Here is a 16,216-nt window from a genome sequence, read left to right on the forward strand (position 1 = left end):
TCTCTGTGGACTGTAAATCTGACCAATTAAGGTTATAAAATGCACCTTCTGAAACTACAATCAGAAATCCAATATTACATTATCACATGAAAACCAAGCTCAATTAATTAATTCTGATCAACTGTCTCTTGTTTAAGAAACTTAAAAAAAAAAAAAAGACAAAAGAATGAAAGAAAGAAAGGAAGGAAGAAAAAGAAAAAGTTGCAATTAATTGACAATAAAAATATCTTAAAAATTATCTGTGTTAAGTTCTAGGGGAGCTGTATTTCAATAGCTCTTCATCAAGGTCCCCAAGAGTTCAGTGAGTGAGCTATGAGATAAGACACTTGCTGATCTTAAATGATATTTATTCAGATGATTAAAAAAGTGGAATCATATCATCTAAGAATTTTTGAATCTAAAGAACTCTTGAAAATCCATATGGTTGGGAAATTTTTAATATGTAGTTCATAATCTCTTGAATATATAAACATAATTGTTTATAAGTATGTTCATACTTCATAGGAAGATTTTCTCAGTTTTCCTAAGAAATTTATGACCCACAAAAATGTAAAAAGTATTAATCTAGTTAATTCTCCATCTTCCCAATAACTCACTTTATAATAAGGGTGTATTTTTTCTAATGTTCTAGACTAATAATCAATTGATCAATTTGCATATAGCCAGCTAGAGTCATGAGACATTCTCTACATATAATTGTTGGCTTAGTGTATTTAATATACAGAATCAGAAACTTTACAACACAGAGCCACAGTTTCTTTAACTTGCCCTTGATCTCTTAGGTCAATTGCTATAGCTATATAGACTAACGTGACAATTTTCATCCTTCAGAAGTCAATGCTGGTTCTTATGAAACCTTTATTTTATAAGTGAAATATAATTGAAATTAACTTTTGTAAATTTTCAATGCATTTTTAAGGTGTGTGGAGCTATAATTTCTAGTGTTTATGGACTGAAACTAGACATGTGAATTTCATTGATGACTGAATTAGAAACCTGTAAAGATCATGGATGCCATGTGCACCATATGGAAAAAACTGTTTAAAATTCAAATTGTATTTTCAAGTGTCTCTCACATCTCAACGTGGTTTTGTTTTTTCAATATAGAAAGGTCAAATCACTGTTATTAGGTGTCTTAGACTAGATTTGATATCCTGCAAAAATCTTTTTTTGTTTGTTTTATTTTTCTACTTCTGATATTAGTATACTCATCTCTCCCTCACCTCCCTCAGCCCATCTATTCTCCCTCTCCTTCTTAGTCTCCCCAACCAGAAGAAGAAAATAAGACTTATCATGTAAAAATAGATCAAAGTAAATTATCTTCACAATTACGTGGAAAACAACAAAAACATAAGGAATTACAATCTAAATAGTAAATCAAAACTCAAATACGCTCAGTCATCTGAAAATAATAGGGAGAAGAAAGTCTTACATTTTAAATTTATGTAAAATAGACAAGGACAAAGAAATAGATTTTAGTAGGTGTCCAGCCACAAGGGATGGTAGCCTTTCCTGTAGATCTACTCAAGAAAACGCTACATGTCTGGTTTAGTTGAAACTAGTTTCCTGGCAGGAAGAGAATGAAGTTATAAGAACCTCTTACTTTATATAAATGTATATCACTAATCTCATAATTGATGGCACGCATGTGTCACCTTTTTTTTCAGGACCATTTTCATTATTCTAGCTGATAAAATTCTGCAATGTACGACATCAGAAGATCTAAACCTGGTGTCAAGCCATCTAGATCTCAGCCTGGAGCCACCACTTACTTATACTATGTCTAGTCACTTAATCTTGTGGAGCTTCAATTTATTGAGCTACAAAATGGGGATAATCATATCAATTACTTCTCAGGCTTATTGTGAAGTTTTAATAAGGTCATGAATGCAAAATAAAATGTGTGAGAAACCTTAAGTTTGCCTGACACATTACAATTATTAGTACTATAATTTTCATTATTATTAAGCTCTAGTGCATTTGCATCAGAGAACACTACAGTGCTCCTCTAGTTAGGGTTGCAACATCAGATCTTTTTCATCTTAACATCCTTCTATACCACTGGTCCTTAAACTTTAGCTGGCATCAAAGTCACCTAGATGGCTTGTCAAAAGCACAGATTGCTGGGATTCGTTCCCAGGGTTTCTGCTTCAAATGTCTGAGGTGGGCTCAAGACTAAGCATATCTAATGGGTTTTCAATAGGTAATGATGCTGAGAATAGGGGATTATACTTTGAGTACCAATGTTCTATGATTAGAGTTGGTAAACTTTTTCTATAAAGCACCAGATGGTAAATATTTCAATATGTAGGTAAAAATGTAGATAAATGAGTGTGCCGACTCTGGTTACAGTCTGTTTATGGACTCTGATTATTTGAACTTTATCTAATTTCCAAGTCATAAAATATGATATATACTTATATATTAATCACTTAAAAATATAAAATCATTCTTAGTTTGTGGGTCATATAGAAATAGGATCTGGGCCATTTTGGCTTATGGATCATAGTTTGTCAATCTCTGTATTATGGAGACCCAAGTACTCTTCACCTGTCCAGTCTGAGATGTGGTTATCTACCTTCCTCCCTGACTAAGCTGGAGCCTAGTAGTTTGCTCACTACCAACTGGAGTCTCACTAGCTAATTGGTTGAATTGCTGGTGAGCCAGCCTGCCTACTTCTGTCATTGCTAAAGTGTGCTGGTCCTGTTATTCTAGCTCATTAGCTGCAGTTTCAGCTTCTCTTAGAGGAAATACTTTGGGATATGCAGAGGAATCAGTTGTGTCACTAACACTCTGTTCTTTTCTCGTGGCAAGTGTATAATTCTGGCACATTTCCTGTGGAAACCTTAATTTCCTTTAGTGTCAGTGGACCTGTAATTTGGGTAGTTTCGCCAGTCAGAACATCTGATTTCCCCTGGTCATCATAATCATTGGTTTAGAAACAAGAACAAGATCTCACCTAGGCCAATTAAATGTGAAGGGATTTTTTTGCTAGAGAATTGTGGAAAAAGAGTTTTACTTGCCCTTCAGCAGAAATTAAGGAAAAGACCCTTTCTTTTGCTGTGGATTGTATCCTCAGGGGGAAAATTCTGAAATTGCTGTAGCCACGAATGTTATGATAAAAGAAATAATGGTGAGGCTAAAGCAAAATATGGAGGACAGAGCTGGGAAAAGTACATATAAATAACTAGAGTCCTATTCACAGTTCTTGATTGCAGTTCTGGACCAAGCCAAACCTGAATCTATTGGATTACTCAGGATTATTCAGTGTTTTGAGTCAATATATTCCCCTTTTTAATTATGAAAAGATCGAGAGTAATGTTTCTTCTTTTTATTTTTCAATTACAGTTTACATTCAATATTATTCTGTATTAGTTTCAGATGTACAACATAGTGGTTAGAAAATTATGTACTTTACAGACTGGTCTCCTCAATATCTTAAGTACCTATCTGACACCGTACATAGTTATTATAATATATTGACTATGTTCCCTATGCTGTGATTTACATCTCTGTGACTGTTCTGAAACTACCAATCTGTACTTCTTAATCCCTTCATCTTTTTCCCCCAGTCCCCCAACACCCCTCTCCTCTCTCAACTGCCTGTCTGTTCTCTGTATCTACAAGTCTTTTTCCATTTTGTTTGTTCATTTTGTTCTTTAGAATCTACATATAAGTGCAAAAATGTAGTATTTGTCTTTCTCTTGCCTGAACCTGAAATCATCCTAGCAAATGGAGTTAGTGTAATCTAGAAAGAGCTCAACGGAGAAGAAAAATAGAAAAGAATCAGGAAGCTTGTAGTCTTGTTTCAGATCGACCAATTATTAACCACATCTCGGAAATACTCTGGGCCCTCAGGTCAAATGAGAGGAGTGGATTAGATTAGTGGTTTTCAAACATTTTCTTAGACTGAAGTTCTTTATACAAATGAAGTCTTAGGAAGAATCCAAAAAATTCTTGCCCACATGGGAGCCTAAAGCACTGACTACTTCTGTCGTTTGAGAAACTTTAAGGATCAGGATCACAATTTGAAGACAACTGAAAGTATAGTAGTCATCTGAACTCAGGACTTAGATTTGAGAAGACAGGTCTGGTATTCTACAGACATGGGTTCCAACCCAAAACCTGCCACATTCCCTTTATGTGACCATGGATGGGTTACCGAACTTCTCTAAGCTTTATGTTTCTCATTCATAAATTAAAAAACAACAGTACCTACCACATTGGGTGGTTTCCATGGTGAGGAAATAGTGCATTAGAAGTCCCCAGCACCGTGAGTGCTCAAATTTTAACTGTGATTATGTTTCTTTATAAAATTCTTTGATTTAAGCAGCCATCAAAAAACTTCATACTTCTTCCTCCCCTCCATTTTTTTTTTTTTCTTATGGGACGTACTTCAATTAGTTGTTACACCCAGGAGTAAGGGATAAAAGCACAAGTAATTAAACCATTGCTATCTTAATTACCACAAGTTTAATAAAATGGTTTCTGCCAGTCTCTTATATCAAAAGGCTATTTGGAGGAGTGAGTGGACTGTCAAGGTAAACTGTCAGGAATTATAAGCATATTTTGATTTCCTTTCATATGTTGTTTCTCATTATGGGAAAAAGACCTATGACTTATCTAGAAACATCTGGATACTTTGAGGGGATCTTACAAGAACATTCTCTTTATTAAAGGACTTGAATAGATACAAAGTGCTTGAGAAATAAGAAGTATAATTATGGCTAATCATAAGCAGAGTAGATGCCACTTAAGTCATGTCTGGTGGAGTTTTCCACCACTTAGCTGTTATCTGACCTTATCAGGTTGTCCCGGTCCTAGTTAGAAGGTGGGGAACATTGAGCCAGCCACCTGTTCTGGAGGATGTCATTAGGAAAGGCACTTGACAATAAACCCTTTTACAATTCTCTAGTGGATATAAAATAATGCTATGTAATTGTGAGAGTCTCTGGATAACCTGCGTGTACTTGGACCCTGGTCTGTTTACCCAAAGGAGTGGAACAGGTATAGTATTTTAGTTTCAAACAACAGAAATAAAATTCAGCTAGTTTAAGCAGGAGAAAAATATTAAAAGTAAGAAAAAAAGAAGAGCAAGTTTTTTTTTGAGAGTTCTCGTATTCTAGTCATCAGAATGCTACCATTAATGCATCTTAATTCCACTTATTCCAAGCTTCACGGTCTCTCCAAATCAGACAAATACCTGGGGGGAAAATCTGATTGTCTACATGGGCCAGGTGTCATACACACCTGGAAAAATAAGCCCCACTTGGGGCTTTTCCTTGAGAAGTGTGAAAATAAGCTGGGTTGGCATTCCAAAAGGGTCCAGTTCAGGAAACGTGTGCCAACTACACATCACTCAGACACACGTGATCTCGGTGAAAGTGCCAGAGTTAAAGGCAAGGATCTAACTTCCACAGAAGGAAGAAGCCTATTTCTTGTTGAAATCAGTAAGACTGACATTTTTTTTTTTGCTAAGGAAAAAGTTAGTATTGAGCATACATTTATAATATTTTGATGGCCAGGCCACATCATATATCCATGCATTGAAAGTGCTTAATTATAATGCTTTCCCAGTCCCTTTGATGGAGTTCTGGTAGGTAGTAAGGAAGTGGCACAGCTGGAAAGTAGAAATTAAATCCTGAAGTTTTTCAATCAATAAATTATGCTTATAACAATCCTAAAACTAATAAATTATGCCTCATTGACACGTCTATCCCTTATCTAATTGTTAATACTTAGACATTCTTTTGATATGCTAAGAACTCTTAGTAAATAAGATAGAATAAATCATTAGGTAAGAAAGATTTCATTAATTAACCAAAACTCCTATATAATATACCTCTTCCATTAACCTGGTTTCAGTAATTGATAGGATTATAGAGCAGCATTTTTAAATGTCCAAAGCCATACATAACTACTACAAAATCATTCATGTAGAGATTTTCTTACTAGGGCTTGTCAAATGCTTCATTTTTTTCAAAAGTCTCAGAGTATACATAATTGAGTGGTGTGATAAATTTCAAACTCTCCAATATTTTATATGTAAAATGGATGTAAATATATTTGTTATTAATATCATAAACCAGGGATTCAGGAAAATTTATAAAGTTGACATCTCTATGCCATCTAATACCACATATATATACATTTAATTTCATTTCATATAGAGAACTAAGTCTCTTCACCCAGAAAATAAACTCATTTAGTTGGCACTAATTTTATATTCAATGCAAGACATTTATTTCAAAAACTTGGACCACTCAGTCTGTTGTATATTTAAAACATTCATTGACTAGTATATACATTTTAAGTTTATTATCTTTTGCCTTTACAGAAAACCCTTGGCAGACCATTCTTTAGCATATACGTTGGAGATAACTAAGTCTGTTTCTTGTCAGTTCTAAATTTAAATGATTTACTTTTCTTGATGGTTGAAGTGCTTGAAGTCAGGGCATTAGGGGGTAAATTCAGTCCATTTGTGCCTCTTCAAAGAATTAAGAATTTATATAATGGATGAAAGTTTACTAAATACTGTTCACATTCTGGATTTCCAAAGGCAAATAAGGAGTGACCACCCTTAAATACTTTAAATTCATATGAAACATCTAACTTGAGAAATTGAGCATGGGAGAAAGTAGGAAAAAGGAGAGATAGAGCAACAGATTTGGAGATAAGATGAAAAAGACATTTTGTATTCTCATGGGAATGAAACAAAGAAAAAATTAGTAAAGCAAGTTGGTTGCAACAAGGGCCGGATGGTGTGAAAATAATTCAGCATAAAAAAAAGTAGAGTGCAAAATTCAAATGAACATATTTACCATTTATTATCATATATGCTTACCATAAAAACACAGACTTAAAAAATAACAGGAAAGAATAATCAGTTATTTCTACTTCCTAGAGAAAGCCATCATTAACATGCTGTTATGTATTTTTATATTTCTTTTTCTATAAAGGTGTGCGTGTGCATGCGTGTGCATGAGCATATACAGAATTTTGTAAACTCAGAGATCACATTGCATAAAGTGTTTTGTAACCTGATTTCATCACTTAATAGACTGTGTGTATCCTTTCATGTCAATACTTCAATAAACATTTAATGGCTGCATAAATATCCTATTTTATAGAATAGGCAAATAGCTGAATTCTGTTAAAATTTTCTATAAATTGACCTCTCACATCTTCCATTGTTAAAATGGATCTCTAGCCTCATCGTGCCCTGAATGAATAAAGAACTGTGGCAGCAAAGGTGTCAGTAAACAGATCACTGTTTTGCTGAGTCTGAACGTTCTACAGCATGCCCCAGCCTTGGCTTCCTTTTCACGTTTCTGTGTCTGCTACTAGTTGCTCTCACGTCTCAGGTGCCTAATTTCTTTTGCCCAACCATGGAAACATCTCTGTTTTGCTCAGTGTACTGCAATGTTTAATAGAACAGGGTTCAAATCTGGTACTTCAGTAGCTGGTTTTCCTACCTCATGCAGGCAGGTGCTTTTTTGAAGACTCACAGTCATGGGGAAGGGAGTGATTTAAAATGCATTGTGCCCTACTCTATTAAACGTTGGCAAGTCATGAATGTTAAGCTTTTTAAGGGGATAATTTTTGTTTGCAGCTAGAGATGGAGCGGGGAGTTATTTCTAAGTGCCTTTAAAATAATCAGAAGTCAAACCTATTATGTGCCTCTTACCTGGAACAAAAACCTGTTCATGCAACCCTAAATGCAAACTTAAGGTATCCACATAGCTTAAGTACTTGTGTGATATACATTAATCTTAGTGGACACTGATGTGATTTGTGTCATGCTGTTCTTTTAAATGTGTCATTTCTGAAGTGGAAAAATATAATTTCCAATGACAGGCTATAGGTTAAATATGTCATATTGTATTCTATAGTGAAACGCTCTCCAATTATTTAAAAATGGTATAACAGCAAAAATCTATAATTTATGTGAGGATGTTCATGATACATTGTTAAAGGGGGAAGCTACAAAATAGCATGCACTATTTTAGACCACTTTGTAAATTAGATATGTTTTATCTTTGTATGGCTATCTTTACATGAAGAGTTAATGATGGTTATTTGGACTGGAAGGGGCTCATATCACCATCCCTCAAGCACAAGCTTGTTACTTAGAGGTCAATAGTCTCTTAAAAGGAAGAATAAATAATGGAGAAGAGCGGCCTCTCTTGCTTAGTGACTCGCTGTGCTGGGTGATTAGGGGTAAGCACAGTTGTAATAGCATATTGCCTTGGATCATGTTGAGTAAAAACATTTGGAGGGCAGAGAGTTGGGGGAAATAATAAGCAATTAAACACCTAGAAGTTGTTTTTGTTTTTGTTTTTCTCCTATATTTTTTCCCTTCTCTTCTTTCAAGTTAACATGGGTATTTCCCTTTGCATGGTGTTAGCCTGTGGGTGAGTTGATTCTTGCTGATGTTCATAGATGGGGGAAGTCTCAGGATTTGGTAAAGAAAGGAGTAACAAGCACATGTTCCCTGGATGTTTCCTACTGAAGGAACAACTGTTGTAGTCACACAATGTCTTATGTAACACTCCGAAAAGACTGAAAGGAGCCCTCACATAACTTCTGGAGTGATGAATTCCTAGGGACCAAGTAGAACTTCCAACCACACTGGGATTGCCAAGGAAATGCCTGGAAAAAAACAAATGAATCTGCACTCTCTAAGAGCACCTTGGCCAACCCAAACCTGAGGGAAATGAGGCTTGCCATGAAGTTCTGTATCTATTACACAGATTGCGGCTCCCTTTCACCACTTCCTGGTTGTGTAAGGAGAGCTGAGTTAACTTTCTTAGGCTGCAAGTCTGTTCCTCACTCCTAGTTTTCTCATGGTACATGGCATTTGTGCCACAGATGTGACTATGTATATCTCATGGAAGGAAGAAGTGGGACTAGGAAATGTAAAAAGGAAAGAAAGAAGAAAGGAAGGAAGGAAGGAAGGAAAGAAGGAAAGGAAATGTAACATGGGCTATACAGATTATGCGGACAGGAATACTAAATAGGATGTCGTCGGCAGCCGTCTGTCTCGAGAGACGATGGTGTAGCTTCTTAAGAGTCTATCTGCACCGCCGAGAATGGCTGTGCAGTCCGACTCGGGAGTGACACGGTATCTGTCTCCTCCCGTGTTGAATCGACATCATGCGATGACGCTGAAGCTACAGAGCCTGGGCAGGGTGATATGGAGGGTCTGCTGTTGCCCATGCAGCAGACCCCCCCTCTCTTCGCAGCTGAAGGGTCCAAGGGAAAGACGGAGTCAATACAGCTTGGCTTCAGGTGCGCCGCAGGAGTTGCCGGTGTTGACTACAACGTCAAACCGCCTTAGGGACTCCGGCTCCGGATTTTCTGTCGGGGTTTACTCCCTTAGCCTTTCCCCTGAAGAGGTATGCTGCAAGGCAGCGGAGGTTTTTTGGAGTCAGAGTTTTCCTTCTCTGATGTGCCCTGACTGGAAGATCGAACCAGCGACACTTAGCTCGCAGGCCGACGCTCAATCCACTGAGCCAAACCAGCCAGGGTAAATAGGATGTACTCAGTGATATTTGTCCCCTTTAAGAGGAAATTAAATATAAGAATGGAGATATTTCAGTTTAAAATCTTGACAAGTTTATTTTTTGAGAGCCAATTTCTCTAGATTTCCATGACTAATTAAAATATCACAAATTTGGATGTAGCAGAAAAAGCCCCCTGTGGAATAGATTAGTGTTAATATGCTTCAACAGAAAGAAAACTTTTGTAGAGTTCATACTATATAACCCAAGGACTGTAAAGTTTGCTGATCATACCAGCACCAGCTCACCAGTACCTTCCAACGACCACTTTTGGGGAGGTAACTCCATTGGGTGTGATACTCTGTGTCCAAGATCATCTATCATTTAGTTGGACTTCTTCACAGCCCCTCTGCTTCCTGGCTGAGTTATTTATGTAACATTATTCCACATGGGAAAGCCCAGCTGTTCAAGTTTTAGGATCAGGAAAAACACATTTTTATTAGATCTTTCATCTTGTCTACAGTGTGTTTTTCTTGGTTTAAGTAATGATAACAGCATGCTGGCTCCTCCACCGTAACTCACTCCATGTCTTTGTAGGGGAGAATGCTCTTGTACTTCTGGGGTTCCAGAATGGGGCTTATATCAAACTAAGTATGAAACTAATGTGTGGGATTGGGTAATCACCAGGTGAGTTTGAACTCATACAACTGGGGTAGGCACTGCAGAAATAAAAATGATAAAACTAAGTTGCAGCTTGGTGGAGGCAAGAGAGAGGAGAGGAGTTTACGGGATTAGAAAGTTTTGATCATGGAAGAAAAGTTGTACTATTTACAAAAGTAGGGATATGTAAGAGAAGCACGTTTAGAAGGGAAGATGAAGAGCTTTGTTTGGAATACATTAAATTCAAGTTGCTGAGAGGAGATCCAGGTGTGCCTTAGAAGTCATGATGCCCTGGTAATGTGCCAACTTGGTTAGGCTGATGATCTACATTTCCTAAAATTTCTTTCCCTATAAGATTCTGGTTAGTGAGCTCAGGAGACTCTTGTGTGAAATTTGGGGGGCAGAGGTGAAGCGACAGCCATTTTGTTAGCTCATACCTGTTGTCACAGATGTGCTGTCTTGTTAGTCTGAGGCAACAGCTGGACCTACAACTACTCTACCTTTTCCTTTAGTGTCTCTGACTCATGGGCCAGGTGTATGTGTTTACCTCTAAGGTGAAAGGCTCTGATCTTCTTCAGGGGATCCAGAGGTCCAAAATCAGAGCGTGAAGAACTGATACAGGGTTTTAATACATCCTGTAGCTTCTAGCCTTCCGTACCCGATGGATTTCAGGTCTAATATTCAAACAAAGATAGCAAACAGTCTTAGAGAAACTACTAAACCCGCTCCAGCTGTGTAGTGGAATCTTGCATGAGACTGCTGGCCTTTTCTTTGGCTCAAAGGACTTATGAATTGGTTTGTTTTTCTATCCACTTTACACCACCCTTTGTCTCACTTAGGATATTCTTTATGCTGGTGTCCTAAAAATTTCATGACCACTTCTAGTCCCAAGCCTTTTTCGTCTCTGCGTTTTTGAATATGCTGTTCCTTCTGCCTTTAAGTTCATGCTTTTGGTCTGCAGGTCTTAGCTTAACCAACTCCAGCTGGCCTTCTCTGACCACTCAATTTAAATACTACTATTTTTTCGAGGTCTTTACTAGAGGTTGGGTATGCTTATCTAACTTTTTGGTTAGTTGGTCTTCAATAGAATACAGATTCCATGACAGCAGTTGTATTGGTTTTGCTTCTCCTTGTACACCCTGACGTGAGCACTGTCTGACAAACACTTCTCACATTTTTCTAGGAATAGAAAGGGATGTGAAAAACTGAACCCTGTGAAGCAGAAATGCCAAGGAATTAATTTCACATTTCTGGGGAGCACAAAAATTATTCTGAGTTCTACCACTACTTCTATTCTTCATGGTAGCTCAAACTAATTGCCTAGGAATACAGGAACCAGCTAGTTTCCTATGTCCAATTTCTAAGTGCTAACAGATTTGATTACACTTCTTTGAAAAGATGCTTGTGATAATAAAAAAAACTCAACTAATACTGGAGTTGAGTACAAATGCTATTTTATGTGATGGGCTTTGATTTAGAGCTAAGAATAATGACTCATTAACAGAGATCTGAATGAGGCTTAGTTTATTCACAAAACTGAATTTTCAGAACACTCATCCACCTCTATTATCTGATATTTTGTGTCCTAAAGCTATTTTTGTAAGTTTCTTAAACATATTTTATGTCAAAGTACTCTCATTTCAAGATTTAAGAGGTTCCATTTGTGAATACATTAGGTAAAAAACAAGCAAAGAATAAATAATATTTTCATTAAAGAAAACCAAAAGGAAAATACTCCCCCCCCCCCCCCCAGGAGCCCTAATGAAATGCTATTAAGAGAATTCTAACTTCATAACTTCTAATTTCCAAGGTCACATCTTTTGGTGTTACTTGGAGCAGGCAGATCACTTTTCTTTAACACTTCAATATTGCACATACGCCTTCCTTGATGCCAGTCTTCTTGAAATCCTTCATGCTATGAACGTTTCCTCATTTCTTTTTTAAACAGTTTAGTATCTTGGCAAATTATTTTTCCAGCATTTCGCTTATAGTACTTGATCAAAAAATCTTCAAGTGGCTTATAAATTATACATTTTAAAAATTTGGGCACAAATCCTCAATCACTACACATTTGCTCCAAGGCCAATTCCTTTGCCAAAGCAAGCTCCAACACTAGTGGTGTCTGGGTATTTGGCAGTTACTGAGTGTTCTCATACCCCACAAAGTGTGTTTAGTCACCACCCTTATTTCCAGTATTTATATCCCCCACCCCCAGACAAATCTGATACGGTTAAGGATAGTAATGTAGATTTTCTGAATTGAAAGCAGATTTTGCCTTCCGTGTTAACAATTCAATGGTCTCAAACAAAGCCATTTTGAATTCTTTTGAGCAGTTTGCAATCAGAAATTAAGTGACTTTCTATATATAAAGTCTCACATCAACTGGTAATAAAATGGAGCAGTGAGGAATTTACAATACACATCAAAAGAAACAACTATGATACTGTTTTTCTATTCATATCTGAAATTTTGAGTTCAAAACTCAACTACAAACAAAAGTGAGTTTACGGTAATGAGTATGATAGTTTGTTCTTTTTAAAATAATCCTCACTTGAGGACATTGTTTTTCATTGCTTTTAGAGAGAGAGAGAGAGGGAGAGAATCAATTGGTTGCCTTCTTGTATGCAACATGACTGGCAATCTAACCAGCATCCTGGGTATGTGCCTGACTGGAATCAAACCTACCACCATTTGGTCTACAGGACAATGTTCCAACTACCTGAGCCACATGGCCAGGGTGAGAAAGTTTATTTTTGTATAATTATTGTATTATTTCCCATAGACAACTGTAAATACTTTTGCCCGCCCCTGTATAGTTGTTGCAATTCATTCGGTTAAGTAAAATTTTTTTAGTAACAGGTCTAACGAAGGTTTGCCTGTTAATTCAGTGCCTGAAAGATAGCCAAAGCAAGGCATGTAGTATATACAAGCCTTTTCATTTCTCAGTAAGCAGTATAAATTGGCTTAATGTTTTGACTCTGATAGACACCGCTCAGGTAGATTTTAGATAGAAAAAGCTAGCTAGCTACTTGTCAGTATGTTTGGGCATCTGAAGGCTTTCAGTTGAGGACAAAGTTAAAAATAATTGAGAATAAGTCATTTAGTCTTTTGAAGATTCACTCCAAGAAACAGCAGTATAAGACTCAACAGTTCTAAGTTGCAGAACCACCATCAAAAACTTAAATGCCCTAAAACTAATTTCGACAATTAAAATATGGAAGTAAAATGAATAGAAACATTTCTCTTCCCATCTTACTCAAGAGGATTTTTTTTTCTAATCTCTAAAGAAAGTGCTTTCATTTCCCTGACCATAAAAACTAAGAGGCTCTTGAGTTCCTTTTGACTTTTATTATACGTACACCATAGACATGTGGATTAATCATAGTAGGATGATTCTCTGTAGTCTTAACATCACAGAAACTGTATTTCCTCCGCCCCCTTTTCCTGATTGTGGAGTGGCATTTCAGATAATTTTGGGATTTAAGGTAAAGTAAAAGAAACCATGGAAGATGGTATAGAAATGACATAATTATCAAACTGGTTTTGGAAGCTAGAGTGACTTGCTAATTGTTATTGAGAGCAGGCTGTGCAGTATTCACAATGCTATTAAAATCCTCACTTAACGTCAGTCAATAAGTTCTGTGATTTTCAATGAAACGAGGTACAACAAAACCAATTTCACCATGGCCTGACAGAAACAAGTTAAGCTCCTAAGGCACCTCATCATTAAACAAAATGACATTAACCGAGGACTTGCTGTACTCAGCTACTTATATTCTGAACGTCTACTAGTACTGGATACCAAAAGAAGAGCAGTCCCTAAGACTCTTCGATTCTTGTTTTTAGCTTCCAATTATGCAGTAACTTTTCAAAGGGTTTGAAAAGAACATTAAGTCCTTGCTTATTGGAAATCTCTTCTGTATACCCAGGAAATGTAGACAATGCAACCATGTTTGCTCCTTGAGCTGATTGTGTTTTAACAATCATAGCTGTTTAAGAGTTCCTAAAATTACTTGACCTGTCTGGTTACCCTGGCTTTATGTACTTAGCAGGTGAATCTCTGGTGAGCATACTATTTTATTCCCAGGCTAAATTAAGGTTAACATAGATATATTCAACCTTGCTTATATATACACCAAGGAAGATTTTAATTTTTGGTCAAGCAGGAGGGAACACATATTCAACTTAAATGTTGAGGTAGGTATAGATGAGAAAGATACACTCTAGAATCTAATCTCTCCTCACCTTTCTAGGCTTGTCTTACTCATCTCCAAGGGGCATAAGCTAGGTACTTACAGTCTGGAATATATCACTAGTGCTTTTGCAGATTGCTCTTAAATTCAGCTTGAGCATTGCTTCTTTGGAGAGTATTTCATATCCCTGACTGAGTTGTCACCCTTCTTTTATTTTCTTTGAGAATCCTGGCATTATTTCAATAGTAAAGGCTATCTATCACATAACACTTTGTATAAAGAACTTCATCTCTCTCACCCACTACTACTTTCTAAATAGAGGGAAGACATTATGTACTTGTTTATCTTCAGTGATGATATATCATATGCACTCTAGAAATGCTTCTTGAAAGAATATTAAAATATAAATATTCTACTTATAAGCTCTAGGTCTTTTCACAAAATCAGGCAATGTTCTATTAATTTTTGACTTCGTAAACCTGGAGAAGTTACTTCATTCAAACTTCTATTTTGTCCTAAGATAAAACTAGACTGGTCTGAATATTTCTAAGATGAAAGAGTCTATTACAAATTAAGTATTACTATTATCCCTTGCATAAAAGGTCTATTTTGAAGTCGAACATGTTAAGAGCGTTCAGGATAGTGCCTGGCACCGCAGTGCAGGCATTAAGACATTGGACTTGATCTAAACTTTTATAAGCCACAGAAGGAATTCAACACACTATATGGCCTTTTGATTGAACAACTTTTAAGACTGCTTAGAAAGAAGACATGCTCCTGCCATTGGCACAGGTGAGGCCAACTAAGACCTAAATATCAGCACAAAACAAATTCCAGAAGAGATGGAATCAAGATTCTGGAGCCAGGAAGGTTAGGCAGAGTATTTGAACCTATCTGTGGACTTCAGTGCCCGTTATCCCCTCCAGCCCCTCAATAAGACTGTGACAGAGGCAGTCCACCTGATGCTTAAATTGATCCTGAATCCTCCCACCTCACCAAGACCACAAAAGGAATATCTGAATACTCCATGGGCTTAAAACTACCTACACTTCCTTTTGGGCTCTAGAATAGGACTCAGTGGTAGCTCTTTGAAAACAATAAAGAAAATGCTGTTTTTATTAATAGAATCCTGTCTTTCAGCCACTTCCCAAAGAACTTGTGTTTCAAAAGGTCAGAAAGGCTGAGGTCAGAAATAAGCTGCCTGCCACCCTGTCCACAATCTATAGAGTACAAACTTTTATCTATTACCATAAATTTTCCAAAGACATTATCTCATCCTCTATTTTCCACCTACAACCCCCCAAATGCCAAATTAATGTCTTAGAATTATCTAGAATATTCATTTTTTTACAATATTAGATTCATGTAGCATATAGTTAGTTGTCATAGCTTTTGGAAAATCTAGTTGGCAGCAGAGCTGGACAACAGATGACTATTAAGAAACTAGATCCAGAAAGGTGACTTACTCTGCATATACATGTGATAAGAGGGTACTATTTTGGGGATACCCTGAAAATCCTTGACCTAATGCAAAGCCCAAGAGACAGCTCAGAGTAGAAATGACCATCATAGCCTAATTCCCTGTCTAAAGCAAAATATACCATTTTTAATCAGCTTTAGATAAGCCAAAAATGTAAAATAAACACATATATTGACAGTTTACAGCAGCTTTTATCTTTTGAGGAAAAAAATTAAAAGGCAATGCATACCAAGCTTTTCTTAAATGTTTCCTATAATTCTTTACAAGTAGTTTAATTTTTAAAAATAGGTCACTTTCAGTTCTATATCTTGTTTCCGTATAAAGAGCTACCAGCAGACTCATTAAAAAATTTTTTTTTCTTTTTATCTTATAGGTAATTA

This window comes from Furipterus horrens, unplaced genomic scaffold (assembly GCF_987537825.1).
Source record: "Furipterus horrens unplaced genomic scaffold, mFurHor1.1.pri manual_scaffold_5, whole genome shotgun sequence".
NCBI classification, from domain to species: Eukaryota; Metazoa; Chordata; class Mammalia; order Chiroptera; family Furipteridae; genus Furipterus; species Furipterus horrens.